General features: G+C 43.5%; 1 pseudogene; it reads right to left on the bottom strand.

Annotated features, from left to right (window-relative positions):
* Positions 1-5124: 5124 nt before the first annotated feature.
* On the bottom strand, positions 5125-16606 carry LOC139436296 (small ribosomal subunit protein uS2 pseudogene; annotated as a pseudogene).
* Positions 16607-17405: the final 799 nt, after the last annotated feature.

Raw genomic sequence — 17405 nt, 5'->3', positions numbered from 1 at the left:
CTGCAGTCCTTAGAGGTCAGCCTCCCGGGGCGGAAGCTGGATGGAGAAGGGAGGAGAGAGATTCCCAGAACAACCAGCACAGGGCGTTAGGGAAAAGGCCCTGGAGTCAGGGAGCAGGTCCGCCATCTGTAGGGCCAGAGCAGCGCGCTTTCCAGACGGACTTGTCTGGGCGCTGAGAAGGAGCAGCCAGTGTGGGAAGGTGAATGGCACCTTCATCTTCCGTCTCTGGGGTCTCCCATATCCAACCTAGCCTATTACTTCCAAATTATTTTCTGAAACATGGCTTTCAGCATTCCTCTTCAATCACAAAAACATTTCTGTGACTTCGCATTACCTAAAATACAGCCTTGTGGGATATTAAAAGTCTTTTGGAATCTGATCCCAAGTCTCTCTTCAGACCCATTCTCTCCCAAACATTGCTTACTTAATTAAAATTACATTTATAGGGAGCGGATGTGACTCGGGATTGAGCACCTGCTTCCCACACAGCAGGTCTCAGGTCCGGTCCCTGGTGCCTCCTAAAAAAACAACAACGAAAAAACAACAAACGGGAATGGATGTGGCTCAGGCAGTTGGGCACCTGCCTCCCACATGGGAGGTCCTGGGTTTGGTTTCTGGTGCCTCCTAAAGAAGACAAACAAACTATGAGCAGACATTGAGCAAAAACAACAAGCAGACAATGAGAAAAAACAGTGAGCAAGACAATAAGCAAACAATGAGCAGTGAGCAAAGCAAATGAACAAGCAGGGAACAGATGTGGCTCAAGTAGCTGGGTGCACCCTCCCACATGGGAGGTCCTGGGTTCAGTTCTTGGTGCCTCCTAAAGAAGAAACAACCAGACAACGAGCAAAAACAACACGCAGACAACAAGCTAAGAGCAAACAGACAAGGGAGCCATCTGGGGTTGGGGTGGGAACAAAAAACAAAACAAAAACAAACAACAAGCAAGGAAACTAAAAAACCAACTCAGGGGAGCCTATGTGGCTCTGTAGTTGAGTATTCGCTTCCCACATATGAGGTATGGGATTCAATCCCGCACCCCAGTACCTCAAAAAAACAAAAACAACAAGAACAAAAAAAAAGTTTATGAACTATGGCATTGTTCTATGCACCAGAGATATGGCAGTGTATGACACAAAGACTGTGCCCTCATGGTGCTTATATACTAGTGGAAGAATACAAAAAAACACATATATGTGATGTCAGGTAGTAACGCATGTATGGAGGAAAAGAAAGCAGGTAAAGGGATGAGAATGATGGGAAGTGCTGTTTAATGTAAACAGGGCAGGCTTCTCTGAGAATATATTTCAGCTAAGACTTGAATAATATGAGAGTGCCAATCAAACCATTTCTGTGGGAAGATCATTCTAGGCAGAGGAAAGGCAGGTACAAAGTCCCTGAGATGCAAAGACTTATATGTTCTAGGAGCAATAAGGATAATTTAGTTAGAACACAGGAACCAAAGAGAAAAGTCATAGGGGATTAAGTCAGAGAAAGGCCAGAACATACAGAACTTTGTGGAGCAGGGTAAGGACTTTGGGTTTTAATTTGAACATGATGGGAAACCACCAGAGAGTTTTGAACAAGAAGTGACATGATTTACGTATTTTAAAAAATCTCTCTAGATGCTGTGTGAAGAATTAACAGTAGCAAGGCAAGATTGGGAGAAGGTTATGCAGAAATCTAGACCTGAGATGATGGTGTCTTTGTGACTAGGATGGAAGCAGTGGAGATGATGAGAAAAGGTAGGATTCTGGATATATTTTGCAGGCAGAGTAAAAAAAGCTGGCTGGCTGAGCTATGGAGTGTGAGGGAGAGTTTAGAATGACTGACTCCTGGAGTTTTGGTCTGAGCAACTAGTGGCTACTGGTGTCAATTACTAAGGTTGAATAGATGGGGGGATAGTAGGTTTGCGGAAAAGGGTCAAGAATTCTTTTTGGACATTGTTGGGGATTGAATCATGTATCCAAGAAAAGACATGTTTAGTCTTCACATTTCTGTGGATATGAGCCTTTTAAAAATAGGCCCTTTGAAGATATTAGTTAGGACTTATTGTGAATAGGACCATCAATGATGAGGCCAAATTGAATTAATCCCTATGACTTGAGTCCTTACAAATCAGAGGATATTCGGACAGTCAGAGAAGCCAGAAGTAGGAGAAGCCAGAGAGAGATCACCATGTGACAGAGGGTGACCAGAAAGCTATCACCAGGATACAACAGACTTCAGAGAAAGTATGGTCTTATCAGCACTTTGATTTTGGACTTCCAGCATCCAAACCCATGAGCCAATAAATTCTTGCTGTCTAAGCCAATCAGTGTTTGGTATTTGTCATAGCAGCCCTGGAAAACTAAGACAGTTTTTGGTACTGAGAAGTGGGGTGCAGCTATTACAAATACATAAAAATGTGGAAGTGGTTTTGGAATTGGGGAATGGTAGAGTCTAGGGGACTTTTGAGGCACCTGATAGAAAAAGGTTAGATTCCTGTGAATAGAGCTGTAGAGAAAGTTTTTAAAAATCATTTTAGAATGTGCATATATATTATCATGAATAGAACATTGGTAGAAATATGGATGTCAACAGTGCTTCTGGTGGGGCCTTAGGAAACGGTCAATGTGTTATTGGAAACTGGGAGGAAAGGCAATCCTTGTTATAAAGTAGCAGAGAACTTGGATGAATTATGTCCTAGTGTTGGGCTGAATATGGAACTTGTAAGCAATGAATGTGGATATTTAGCTGAGGAGATTTCCAAGTAAAATGTAGAAGTCAGAATGAGAGAGGAAAGGGATAAACTGAAGATTGAACTGTTAAGCACAAGGAACTCAGCAAGTGATGATTTGGAAAATTCTCAGCCTATCCAGATAGTGTGCCCTGAGACAAGGACCAGAAGCAGTTCTAAGAGGTTTTCCCCAGAGTTTCTGGAAGGTGTGTCCCCAGAGAACAGGGCTCTTTGTAAGGGTGTGGCAGAAAGCCCTTCACTAAGGACAGCAGGTGGATGACTCATGGATCCAGTCATCCATCTCAGAAGAAGTCAGAACTGGAAATGCAGTTTTCCAGGAAGGATGTCTGATGGCTTGGCCCCACTTTAATTGCACAGGAAACTGAGGGTTTTTGAGAACTTTGTATGAGCAGACACACTGCTGAAAGGGACAGAGATGGGGGTGAATTGAAAGAAGAATGACTTCAAGGGCAGAACTTTGGAAACAGGTCTGGGCAGAAGAGATTTCCTCAGGTAAGGGACTCTGTCCTCACATACATTATCGCATTTCATACAATTCTATTAGGTAGGTACTATTATTATCATCCCTATTTTAGTTGGGAAAAGTGAGGCAAGGAGTAGGGGTTGGGGATGGAATTATATGCCCCACAAATGACATGTTCAAGTCTTAGTCCATGTTCCTGTGGGTCTGAACCCATTTGTAAATAGGACCCTTTAAAATATTATTATTAGTTAAGGTGTGTCTCATTTGTGCACAGGATCTTCAAAGATCCTATTTATGGAAGCCAAATTGAATCAGGGTGGGCTTAATCCATATGACTGGCATCCATATAATGAAGAGGACACTTGGACACAGAGAAGCCAGAGAGAAATAACCAAGTGACGGATGGTTGCCAGGAAGCTATCCCAAGAATGTGAAAGACTTTGGAGAAGACATGGCCTTGCCAACATCTTGATTTTGGACTTCCAGCCTCTAAAACTATGAGTCAATAAGTTCCTGTTGCTTAAGCCAATTAATGTGTGGTATTTATCCAAATGGAAATGCCAAGTAGCAGAGTCTGGATTCACAGAAAAAAAAAAGTGTAGAGATGTGAACTTCAGAATTGTCAATGTAAATCATGTGAGTAGAATAAATAACCTAAGAAACAAAGACAGAGGAGAGGTCAGAAGAATCAGTTTTGGGCACTTCAACATGTAGAGACCATTAGCAAAGAGAATGACTAAGACGGAGCACAACGTGGTAGGAGGAAAACCAAGACAGTATGGTGTCCAGGATGCCTGGTGAAGAAAATATCTCAAAAAGGAGGGAGTAATCAACTGTGTCAAATGCTGTCGAGATGCCCAAAATGATAAAGACTAAGAATAGCTTTCTCAATTTGGCAACGTGGAAGTCATTAGTGACCTTATCAAGTGCAATTTCAGTGGAGAGATGGGGACAAAAGCCCATTTGGAGTGATTTGAGGAGATAAGAGAGGCAAGGATGAGAGGATAAGGAGTATCCTTTGACACCCCTCCTGAGAATTTTTCCTATAAAGGGATGCTGAGAAATGGGAGGGTAGTTGGGAGGACCTGAAATCTAGGGAGAGCTTTATTTAAGATGGTTGATAATTGTTTTTATTTCCTAGGCTGCCGTATTAGTCAGGATTCTCTAAAGAAAGAGAATTGACAGGAGATACCTGTAAATAGTTTGAGATTTTATAAAATTGTCTCATGTAACCATGGGGATGCACAAGTCCAAATCCTGTAGGGCAGGTTGCAAGCCAGGGACTCTGGCTAAGGTCCTCAATGAGTTCCCCAGGAGATGCTGGCTGTCTGAGGTAGAGATGGAAATTCTCCCCCTGAATGCTGAAATCATTTCTCCTTTTTAAGGCCTTCAATTGACTGGATGAGACATCATTCGTTGTGGAAGGCAATCTCCTCAGTTGAGTGTAGATGTAATCAGCCATAGATGCAATCAACTCACTGATGATTAAAGTCTATGATATGCCCTAGTATTACAATTAGCCCAGTGCTTGCTTGACCAGACAAATGGGCACCATTACCTGGTCAGGTTGACATATTAACGTGATCATCATAGTCCATCCATTGTCAACTTGGCAGCCATACACATCATCTTAAACCATACTTAGAGATACTTAATTTATAATAAAAACAATAGATACTTACACATGTGTATACATTAATATTTCTGCAGAACATTACTCAACTGTCCTGCATACAAGTGTAAGTGCACTAAATCCCTCTAGAATAGTGTATAAGTCTTTGGGTAATATTCACCCTTAAACTTGATATCCTTTAATACCATGACGTGAAACTAATACAACTTATATGATAAGGGGGAAAGACGGAATAAAACAAATATATTCATTTTATGTATACATATTCATAACAAAATAAGGATGAAATATTTTTAAAAAATAGAAATTGATTTATTTTCTGGCAACCTTATTTCCACTTTATTTTGGAGCCTGTGAAGAACAGCTTCTGACCACTTGGGGTCCTTCCTACCCACTCAGTGGTCTGAGCAGTGAGAGTGGCAGACCAGGCTTCAGGTGCAGGGTGAGCACCCCAGTCTTCAGTGGGGAACTGCTGAGTAGGCATGGTGGGCACCTGCACACCTTCAGACCAGTCTATGACCTTGGGCTGAATGGCAGTGAATTCAGGATCAGGAGTGGTCCATTCACCTGGAAGCTCCTCAGCCTCTTCAGCACGACCTGCTCTTTCTTTTCAATCTCTTCAGGATCTCTGTTGAAGTAGAGATCACATGATCACCCATGGGTGCTCATGGGAGATGGTGCCACGCATGCGCAGAACTTCCCGGGCCAGCATCCACCACCTCACACTCACTGGGTAAGCTCCTTTGTTGTTGAATGTGGTGTTGGCATCTACCTAGGGCAGAGGAGAATCTATGTCACACAGAGCAATGGTGGGCAGGTGAATATAGGACGCCTCTGGGAGAGGCTGGTGGTCAGCCCTGGCATTGGTCACTACCAGAAGACGTGGCCTCTGGAAGGCTGCCTGAATCTGGCTAGTGAAGGTTCCAGGAGTGAAGCACCCAGCAGTAGGGGTAGCTCCAGTGGTGACAGCAACCTTCAGCACAGCCTGCTTGGCAGCATTCCTGGAAGATATGACACTGACATCAGCAGGGTTTTCAATGGCAGCAATGACATGAACCACCAGCTGAAGCTTCTCCCAGGTCATCTTCAGACTTATGATGCAGATGCCATCACTTTTCCTTTTGAGATATATGGTTCCATTTGGAAGTCAAGGTTGGTGCCCCCTAAGTGGGTTCTGCTCCAAGGAATTTGAGGACATCCTCATCCATCATCTATAGGACATCAAGACTCTGGACATTGTTTAAGTTTCCCTTTGAGTTAAGGCAAAGGGGCAACAGCCATATAGACCCCTCTATAGTGCAGAAAGGCAAGGGTGAAATATTTATGACCATTACAGTCCTCGATTCTGTAACTGGTAACATGGCTGAAGTTTGTATTTATCACTACTTTCTTCCACTATTCATTCCATGTTCCCTCTAACCTCAGCAAGCACTTCAACTGGCCGTGGTTCTTTGCCTGGTGGAGTGACCTAAACCTTCATTCTTGAAGATTCTGGGCCTTTTTCAGTCCTGCCTGGATCGCGTTGTTGCAGTTTTCCATGGACTTTAATCACAGGGCATGGTAGTACTAAGAGATGTCCTAGGGGATCTCCTGTAGTCCAGGCAAATTCATCTCCATTGTGTAGTTGCAGTCTAAATTCCCCTTGATAGGATCAATCACCCCAAGCAGTACAGTAATTCTCTTCTTTGCCTGTTGGTTCAGAGGTACAAGGAGCCCATAGTGGCCAGGTGGTAGTCTTAACTTCCATTTCAATGGAATCGTATTTCCTGGTGGAAGCATTCCTTCTTTTGGAACTAAGACTTGTAGACCAGTTGAGCTTAAGTTTGCAGGGACAGGAAACAAAAATTTTCCTAGTTATATTAGTCAGCCAAAGGGATGCTGATGCAAAGTACCAGAAATCTGTTGGCTTTAATAAAGGGTATTTATTTGGGGTAAAAGCCTACAGTTGGCCCTTAAGACACCAAGTCAAGGCTACTTTCTCACCAAAGTCTTTTGCCACATGTTGAAGCAAGAAGGTGAGTGATCTCTGCCAGGTCTTTCCTTCCTTTTTCCTCTTAAGGATCCATGGGCCCAGCTTCTTCTGATCTAAGCTGTAGGCTGGCATAGGATTCATCTCTCAGGGATTCCTATATCAGTCTAGCATAGGGCTCCTTTCTTTCCCGGCCTTATCAGCTGCTCAGCTGCTCTGGACTTTTTAGCTACCAACTATCAAGTGAATGGCTCATCTCTCCCCAGGCTTTAGCTGTTTGCGCCTTCTCTCCTCTGGTATCTATGAAGCTCTCTCTCTTCCTGTTGTGTCTTCTTGAGGGAGTGTCAGTTTCTATCAGCCCACCAAGGGAGCAGGGACTTAACCTGAGTCATGCCTTACTGATGTGGTTGAATCAAAGGCCCTAAGGTGATTTAATCACACCTAGAGGAACAGACCAGTTTACAAACATAATCCTTCTCTTTTTTGGGGTTCATAAACAATCGCAAACTGCCACACTAGTAGATCACTACATGTAACAGTGAATGGCACTACTCCCATTCATTATTACCATTCACTATTACCCATTCACCCCTTGATTCCTAGACCCATGAATCCTAGCTATGGAAGAAACAGCATCACAGAATGGACACTGATTTAGTGCATACACAGCCTCCTGGAGAACACTGCCCCAGCACTGCAAGGTACTGCAACCTAGTTCGTATGGTACAGAGTCTTCAAAAGGCCATTCCACTGTTCTATCAATCCAGCTGCTTCAGGATGATGGGGAACATAGTAAGACCAGTGAATTCCATGAGAATGTGCCCACTCCTGCATATCCTTTGCTGTGAAGTGGGTTCATTGTTCAGAAGCAATGCTGTATGGAATGCCATGGCTGTAGATAAGACATTTGGTAAGTCCACAGATGATAATTTTGGAAGAAGCATTGCGTGCAGGAAAGGCAAACCCATATCCAGAGTATGAATCTATTCCAGTAGAACAAATCACTGCCCCTTCCATGATGAAAATGGTCCAATGTAATCAACCTGCCACCAGGTAGCAGGCTGATCACCTTGAGGAATGGTGCCTTATCAGGGGCTGAATGTGGGTTTCTGCTGCTGGCTGACTGGGCACTCAGCAGTGGCTGTAGCCAGGTGGACCTTGGTGAGGGTAAGTCCATGTTGCTGAGCCCATGCATAATCTCCATCCCTTCCACCATGGCCACTTTGCACATGAGCCCACTGGGAAATGACAGGTGTGGCTGGGGAAAGAGGCTGAGTGCTAGCCACAGAGCAGGTCATCTTATCCCTTGATTATTAAATTCTTCCTCTGCTGAAGTCACCCTCTGGTGAGTATTCATGTGGGACACTATCTTCATATTTTTGCCCACTCAGAAAGGCCTATCCACATACCTCTTCCCCAGTCCTCTTTGTCACCAGTTTTCCAATCATGTTCCTTCCAAGTCCCTGACCATCCAGCCGAGCCATTGGCAAAAGCCCATGAATCCATGTACAAATGCACCTCAGGCCATTTCTCCTTCCAAGCAAAATGAACAACCAGGTGCACTGCCCTAAGTTCTGCCAACTGGCAGGATTTCCTCTCACCACTGTCCTTCAGGGATGTTCCAGAAAGGGGCTGCTGTGTTGCTGTTGTCCACTTCCAGGTGATGCCTGCATATTGTGCAGAACCATCTGTAAACCAGGCCCAAGTTTTCTCTTCTTCAGTCAATTGATTGTAAGGAACTCAGATGCTTGATGAGGGTGGACTGGAGAGGACTGCTGCTGGCAAGCCCTTGGAAGGGGTGGGCCTCCACGAAGCCCTGAGGAGAAGACATCAGTCGAGAGATGATGTTCAGACTTTGAAATCTAGTGGAGTATGCCCTGCAGGTTTTCAGAACTGTTTGGGACCCATGAAGCCTGTTTCCCTTCCAATTTCTCCTTATGGTAATGCAAATGTTTATCCTGTGACTGTTACTCCTTTGTATATTAGAATCAGATAGCTTGGTTTCTAAGTTTCACAGGTTTATAGCCAGATGGGAACTTTGCCCCAAGACAAATTGTATGTCTATAACTGATTTTTATGAGATTTTGTACCTAGCATTGCTACTGAAATGATTAAGGTGTTTGAAATATTGTGATATAATGAATGTATTTTGCATATGTAAAGAACGTGCCTTTTTGGGATTCAGAGGGTGGAGCGTGGCTGTTTGAAGTTTCTTATGAATCCCCAAGAAAAAAGATTATGTTCTTGAATTAATCCATTCCTGTGGGTGTGAGACCCTTTGATTGGACTCTGTCAGTGATGTGTGACTTTGCCCTCTTACTGGAGTTGACAAAAATGGGGAAAGAGACACAGGGAGAGGGAGCGCTGCCAGTTTTGACCCTTCAGTATGAAAGGAGGACTCGAGGATCACCAGCAGTCAAAGCTTAAGCACAAAGTCCCCAAGAGGCTAGGCCATGGAATAGCTCAAGCTTTGCCCACAGCTGAGCTCTGGGAGATGGCAGATACTGGAAGGGAAGGCAGGGACTTTAACAGAGATCGGTGGCCATCTTCACTGAGTGGCAGGACCCCAAATTACCAATAGCTGACTTTGCTGAAAAAACATTCCTGCTGGTGCCTTGATTTAGACATTTCAGAGTCTCAGAACGGAAAGCCTTTACCCCTAATAAATTTCCTGTTATAAAAACCAATCCATTTCTGGTACTTTACTTTGGCAAACTAAAACAGCTGCTCAAAGCAAATACCATGAAATGAGTTGGCTTACACAATGGGAATATTCACTCATGGTGTTGCGGCCAGGAAAATGTCCAAATCAAGACATCATCAAGGCAATGCTTTCTTCTACAAGACTGGTTGCTGGCAATCCTTGCCTCCTCTGGCACTTGGAAAGGCACATGGCAACATCTGCTGGTCTCTCCCTTCTCTTCCAGGATTTGCTAAATCAGCTTCTTGCTTCCATAGCTTTCTCTCTCAAGTGTGAATTCATTCTTTATAAAGGAGTCCAGTAATATAATTAAGACCCATCCTGAATGAGGTGGGCCAAACCTAATCAGACTAACCTCATCAAGAGGACCTATTCATCATGGATGCACACCCCCAGGAATGAATTAACTTTAAGAACCTGTTTTTTCTGGGTTACAGCCAGCTTCAAACCACAATGTTAGCGTGTCTGTGGCAGTGACAGAGAGAGAAATTACTGAAACAGGATAGGAGAAAAACACAGGAGCAAAGACTTGGAATAAGCAAGAGGGATGCGGTTCAGTGAGGAAGTGAAAGGATTGTCTTAGAAGGAGCACAGAAGGTCTATTAGAAAATAAAGGGTATTAGATTTGCTGGTGTGAAGATTATTGTGTCCTATTGTGTCTGCTTAGATTATTGGTTATATTTTGTTTCCATTTCTTTCTTTTAGAGCATTCTAAATCTCTCAGGTAAAAGAAATTAGGCAAACAGGACCTTTTAGTTCTTTTGGCAAATGTACTTGGCTTGGATTGAAATTTGAGTTATAAATTATTTTATTTTATTTTTAAAGATGTATTTATTTTATTATTTATTTCTCTCCCCTTCCGCACCCTGGTTCTCTGCTCTCTTTGCTGCGTCTTCTTTGTCCACTTCTGTTGTTGTCAGCGGCACGGGAATCTGTGTTTCTTTTGGTTGTGTCATCTTGTTGTGTCAGCTCTCCATGTATGCGGCACCATTCCTGGGCAGGCTGCACTTTCTTTCGCGCCGGGCGGCTCTCCTTACGGGGCGCATTCCTTGCGCGTATCAGCACTGCGTGTAAAGAATTTTAAATTGGGCATTACATCTCCCTGTCAAGCAAAATCCAGAGTCCTGAAAGACAGGTACACAGTGCTGTAAACTCTAATAATTTAACACCAGAAGCTACTGGTTCTTGAGTATTTACTATGAGCAAAGCAAGAAACGGTGGCAAATGCTTTCAACTCAAATTCCTCCTCACAGTAGTTCTAATGAGGCATCGTTTTGTGTATGTTTTTATAGATAAGAAAACTCATGTTCAGAGAAATGAACTTACTAAATGACAAAAGCCAGTTTTCAAATTTAGATACAACACTAAAATCTAGGTTTTTAACCTATTATTAATAACACTCATTGTTTACGTGAGAAAACCCAAGTCATTCTCAGAGCACTCTCTGCTCAGCTTGAAACCATTCCAACAAAAATTCATTCATTTCACAAATATTTATGTTTCTTTCATATGGAAGAGATGGTAATACTATAAATCGATGAACAGGACATGGTCCTTGCCCTTAAGTTGCTTATTGTAGGAGGGCAGGAACAATATTCTTTTAATAGTCACTGAAAAGACTAAAATACAAGCTAGCAAGAGAAAATGGCTTAAGGATGGATATGACTTAGTCATGCCAAATATTTTAGAAGATGGAATGCAGAGTTAAGAGGGTAAATGAACATGGGGAGATGAAACAAAACAATAAAATCAATTCTTCACTTTAGGTTTTGTTTGTAACATTTCAGCTTAATCATTTTGGAGTAATATATCCAAAAGCTTTAGGTTTAGCTCAATTACATTTGCCTTCTCACTAATCGAAGTTATGATCCAGCTTAAGTTTGTATTTTACTTAAGCTTTTATACTCAAGGAAGTAATTGACTGCAAAGGAGTAAAAGAATTTTCTGGGCTGAATGAAACGTTCTATGTCTTGATTTTAGTAGTGATTAGATGACTGTACAAGTTTGTCGGAATTCATAGAACTTTACACCTAAAAAGCACATAAATTATAACTTACTAAACCTGACCAAAAAAAGAGCCTGTCATCTTAACTACCCAGCTAAAAACAAAATAAAATTCAATTTAAGTACAAGGGGAGCAGACGTGGCTCAAGCTGTTGGTGCCTGCCTCCCACAGGGGAGGTCCCAGGTTCAGTACCTGGCGCCTCCTAAGAAGATGAGATGACACAATGAGCAGACACAGCAAGAACACAAGCAGACACAGAAAGTAGATACAACAAGCAGACACAGCGAGAACCGAACAAGCAGAAACAGAGAACAGACAATGTTTCCTTTTGCCCAGAAAATTCTCTTTCACCCCTTTGCAGTCAATTACTTCCTTGAATATAAAAGTTTAAGTAAAATAAAAAATGTTAAAAACATTCCTTGTACACTGGCCTTGTTTTAAGCTGATCTTAACTTTGATTAGTGAGAAGGAAAATGTAACAGGGGCTTGTGACTGTGAGCTCTTACCCCCAAAAATACCCTTTATACAAGCCAACAGATTTCTGGTACTTTGAATCAGCACCTCCTTGGCTGATTAATACAGGACCAAAGTTACGTGCCTGCCTGAGAACCGGCTTATAAAAACAGTACCAAATCATACATGAAACTCCTCAACATAGATTTTCATGCACCGCTTCTTTACTACTCTCTGTTTTGGTTCCACCGGCTATATCAAAGCCAACCAAGACAATTTAAATTAGAAGAGGTAATATAAAATTCCAAGGCCTGAAATCCTGGAGCAAATCATACTGTAGAATCAGAAAGAACTCCATCAGCCTTGATTTAAACAATGACTGTGGCAGATATGACTTGCCAATCAAAATATACAGCCCTAGTTTTTTTTCTAATATGGAAGTGTAGTTTTATTGTGGCTTTAATAAAAATACCCTTTAAGTGTGCTTGGTAAATTAATGTTTAGAAGAATGAAAAATAGCTTAAATGAACCATCTGTAACAATTGCCCTCCCCCACTGAAGCCCACCTTCTGAAAGCCATCTAAAAAATTTCATTTATAAAATTAGACAGGCTCAACCCTATCTTTTGAGCATCAATAAAATCTGATTTTTTCCATGTGAATTTTTAAAGTCTCTAACGTCTTTATCTTTAATATACAGCAATGAAAACAACATAAATAATCTGAAAGGGAGGAAAAAAAACATTCAAAGCATCACTTTGTTGGGAATGGCCATGTTCTGGATATTAACTTGCAAATGTAGTGAGGTTCTACATGAAAAAATGCTGAAGTGGCATTATGGCATCCCAGACATCAATACAAGGTGTCCTAGGATGTATAGGAACAGTGCCAACTAAGAAGTTTTACTCTTTTCAAAATTGTCAAAATAAATAAATTTAATAATATTTAGTAAAAGTAAATAGATCATGGAAGTAGCTTTGAATAAGCAATCTCTGGGATGTAGGTTCACAACTGTGAACTCAACCTAGTGAAGTCCCTGCAATGACAGTTGTTTCTGTTGGGGGAGGGGTTGAGGGGTTAGTTCTAAAATGACAGCGACAGTGCTGGCAGCAGGACTGAGTCAAGAGGTAAGCTGGTAAATAAACAAACAAATAAATAAAGAGTTAAGCTCTAAGAAAGGTTGGTCCTAAGGTGGCAGATGAGAGAAGGGAATCTCATGGGCTTGCTGGACTGTACACCATCAGGGCTTGGTGTCCTTCAGAGAGGCCGGTGAGGAGGAACAAACAAGGAGTCAGGTAAGACTTACTAGTGTGGATGGAATTAGTTCAAAGGGATACGTGAATAGAAATTAAGAACTCTTGGAGTCTAATTAGAGAGCTGGGACATTTCAAAGGAAGGAAATGGCTATGTTGTATATGCTGTTGGGGAAGGGAAACCAGAGTTGGCTACTGACATTCAAATAGCTCCACTAATTAGCTGTGCTCCACAAGCATGGGTGGGAGTGTAGGGTCCTTTGAGAAGACATTTCAGATGAGGGGAATGAAAATTACTTTGTGCATCCTAAGGTGGGAGGGAGACATTGTGACATAATTTTAAGAGCATGAGCTTTAGAAATCAGACCTGGGCTCAGATGATGTCTCTATTTCTTAACTGTGTGACCTTAAGCAAGGCCCTTAATCTGCACCTGTAAAATGAAAATGGCCCTTATAGCATAGGACTGTAGCAAGAATTAATTGAAATAAGTACATAAAACAGAGCATGGGGCCTGGTACATAGTGCTCAATACATGGAAGCTCTCATTACTACTCTTATTTTGACAAAAATCCTGATGAAACAGGACCTAGAGATAAATTATTTCTTATGGGACCACGTGAGTAGGAATTGTCAAAGCTCATAATACCTAACAGCTTGTGTCCCTTGTTTCTTTTCTTCTGGTCTTTCATCTCTCTATATTCAAAAATGCTACTTTCCAAGTGTTTTATCACCCTCATATAATTCTTCCTATGGGAAAATTCAGCTGAAATGCTTTCTAAAGCCCTACTTCAAATTTTGTTAATCTTTCAGATGCACATCAGTATTTCTTGCCTTAATTAAACACAGTGCTTGTAAAATCATGGACATGCTGATTCAGGATTTTGGAGCCACTAGGTTATTTATCACCGGAAATATTAGTAATCACTATAACATGCTATATTTTTGTTTTCAAGACTAAATGTGATAGCAAATTATTTGGCTGTCATTAGCCCTTCATAAAATTGAGTGTGATGTCAACTCCAGTGTGTTGAGGGTTCTGGCTCGTAAAGCTTGACTGCAAAGAATCCCCTCTCTTTAGCAAAGGTAATTACTAAGGAAGAGCCTAAGTAATCTCTTCATTTTTATCCTTAAATCTCTTGAGACAGGCCATGAGGTATCACTGTGTAAGGATAGACTATTTCAAATGAAAACGCTCTCATTTAGCAACCAATCTTAACTATGTACAATTATTCTAGATGCTAGAGATACAAAGGTAAAGACACTAGCTATAGCCCCAAGAGCTTAGTCTAGTAGGAGAAACAAACATGTAAACAATCACAACACAGTGATGAACAGTAACAATGACAGACGTATGCTCAAAGTGTGCAAGGACATCCTGGGGGCAGGGAAGGCTTTACAGAAGTGATAAGACTGCCTACAGGATGCAGGTGGCCCATTCCAGGACCGAATATTTTTAAAGTGAACATTCAATTTCTGGACTAAAACATTTAAATTCTGAACATGAACACTTTTTTTAAAAAAAACACAACTTCCTTATTATTGTATTATTATTAATAATATCAATCATTATTATTTCTAGGTCATGTGCCAAGGAAACATCTTGGTCAACTTTCCTTTTTTATTATTAAAAATTTTATTTCTAACTCACAAAAATAAAAAAACAGAAAAAGGCAGCCCAGCAAGTTATGGAAATGTTACTTCTAAGAAATTCTTTTTCAGGCACTTTCATCTCATCTAATTTCAACTGTGAACTCACTTGTTCCTCTATATGAACACTTTCATAGTAAGGTTCCTATGCGTTATATGCACACAACAATAACCCACACAAAGGGAAAAAGCTCAGTTTAGGAACATGATTCATCATTCCCACCTGCTCAAAGACCCTCCCAAAACAGGCATTGCACGGGAAAATGTGGAAGAGACTGTACAAAATTAGGACAAAGGCTTCTGGTGCCTTATGAGCAATACAAAAACTTGCATAAATCTGAACGCATTTAATCATTACAAATACCAACATTAAATTATAAACGGTCAGTCTTTTAAAAGTGGTTTAAGACACATACTGAATAGGGACTAAAGCCCTAAAACGACTGCAGGTTCGAGTCACATTTGAAAAACCCCTCATTTACACTGCCCAATGTGGCATTTTTGCAAAGTAAATGAAGGTCACACCTTCAGGTTTACAGATTTCTGCCATTCATCCCCTCATAATTCCCAATGCTACCTTTATCCCACAAGTAACATTCTGTCATTTTTTTCTGAAGGGCAAATAAAGATTTTAAGGTTATAGGCTTGAAAGAAAACTTGAAGCAGAAATTTCTAATAACCCAACCTTAAGAAATGTTCCCATAACACCATGTGATACTCCCGGTTTATCATCATACAAATACTCTTTAAAAATTTCCAATACCCTTCACCTAACGAGGTTAAAGGCTTTTGGACCTTGTTTTATAAGCCGCCTACGGAGACAAGCCTCGCGACGCCTGAGGACGCCACTCCAACAGACTGCGGGTCACCGTGACAGGGCAGGCCACTCCGCAAGGCCAAAAGTGCAGGTCGCCTGACGCTGACAGAGCGTCTTCCCAGGTCTCCCGTCCCCACCCCCCATGACAGGGAGAGCGTCGGTTTACCAAGCGTTTGGCACTGCTTCCTTTCTTCCAAACGAGGCCTGATCTGGTTCCTGGAAGGTCACCCCGGTACGCGGGGCGTGGGGCCGAGCGACCGGGTTTGGTGGCCTCAGCCCTGGCTCCTCGAGCGGTGAGCTTCAGGCTCGGCCATCCTGCCCCTACCGCGGACACCGCCCTGCGCACCACCCAGGGCACCGCCTCTCCCACCTCCACGCCGAATTCGAACGCGCCGGCCCGGGACGGGACAGGTCCGGGGTCGCCGCCGCCCTCACCCCCGCCGGCCGCTAGCGGCACCCGCGCGGGATCTCTCCACGCCGGCGGCCCCCGCCCTCGTCGGGCCCCGCTCCTGATTTCACCTCACCCCGCGCCTCGGCCCCAGAGAACTTTCCATAACTCTGCCCCTGTCTGGGAAGTCCGGGTAGCCGTCCAGGAGGAAACCCTGCTTCGTTTGCTGAGCACCTACTTTGCGCCTGCGCCGAGCCAGTGGCTGCGTTTACAGGCGGAGGGGACCCGCGGCTCCCGCCGCGGCAGGCGCCCGCTCTCCGGCACCTCGAGTCGCCCGCGGGCCCAATCCCTCCGGCTGGGCTCTCCCTCGAGGCCAGCGCCCCTGGCCCGCCACGTCCCTCGCGAGGACCCCAGGGAGGAGGCCCGAGCTAAGATTAGACGCAGGACCGCGCGCCTCACAGGCGGACGGCCGGGCAGGGCCGCGAGGCGCGGGTTCGGTGAGCCACGGGCCCCGCCCCCACCCGCGGAGAACGTGCTGACGTCAGCCCCTTCCCGGAAAGGTGGTGGATGCGCGGGGCGGGGCGGGGCGGTCGCGGGGGCACCCTTAGAAGGTTCACCGAGTTTCTACGCCTTAAAGAGATCAGGGCTAGGGTCGTGAAAGAGCCGAGGAAAAGACTGCAGTTCCCCACCCGTAGAATCAGACAGAACCCTTTATCCCGGGAAGTGTTCATTATTAAAATGGCGATGAGGGAAATGGGAAAACAGAGCACCTGAGCCCCAATGGAGTACCCCCTGAAGTCTCTGAACCTCCTCCTGGAAGCCCTCTTTGACTAATGGGCGCTCTGATCCTGGTCCCAAACCCACTTGCCCTCTGACCCAAAACTCTGGGCGAGTTTACCGCGGTTTCTGCCTCCCTACCTCTTTTCTTGCGGTCTCTCAGCATATGTTTACACCTCTGCTGATAGAGGAGTGTGGGTTTTTAGTGTTTATGTAAACGATCAGCTCTTGTTCAGTTTTTGAGTGGGCCCAAACTTGGTCATTAGTGTGTGTCCTGAATCAAGTTACATCGTCTCTCTCTGGGTAGGTAATGTGAGGACTGGTCGCCAAACTCTTAAATTGGTATTTCCCGAGGCTTCTAGAGGGCAGAAACCCTGTCCAACACTGGATCATTCAGCACTATCACAGGGAACAGTTTACTGAGGTTTCCTATGTGCTAGAACTTTGCCTAATCGCCTCCCCTACCTCTTTAATCCTCATATCTCCTCCATGAGGTAGGTGGTATTGTTGTAGAGAAATCGGGTATGTGCGGTATCGAAGGCCAGGACATGAGAGTACC

Source organism: Dasypus novemcinctus, chromosome 13 (genome assembly GCF_030445035.2).
Source record: "Dasypus novemcinctus isolate mDasNov1 chromosome 13, mDasNov1.1.hap2, whole genome shotgun sequence".
Taxonomy (NCBI): domain Eukaryota; kingdom Metazoa; phylum Chordata; class Mammalia; order Cingulata; family Dasypodidae; genus Dasypus; species Dasypus novemcinctus.
Note: the sequence above shows the minus strand (reverse complement) of the source record. Positions and strands in the feature narration are given on the sequence as shown.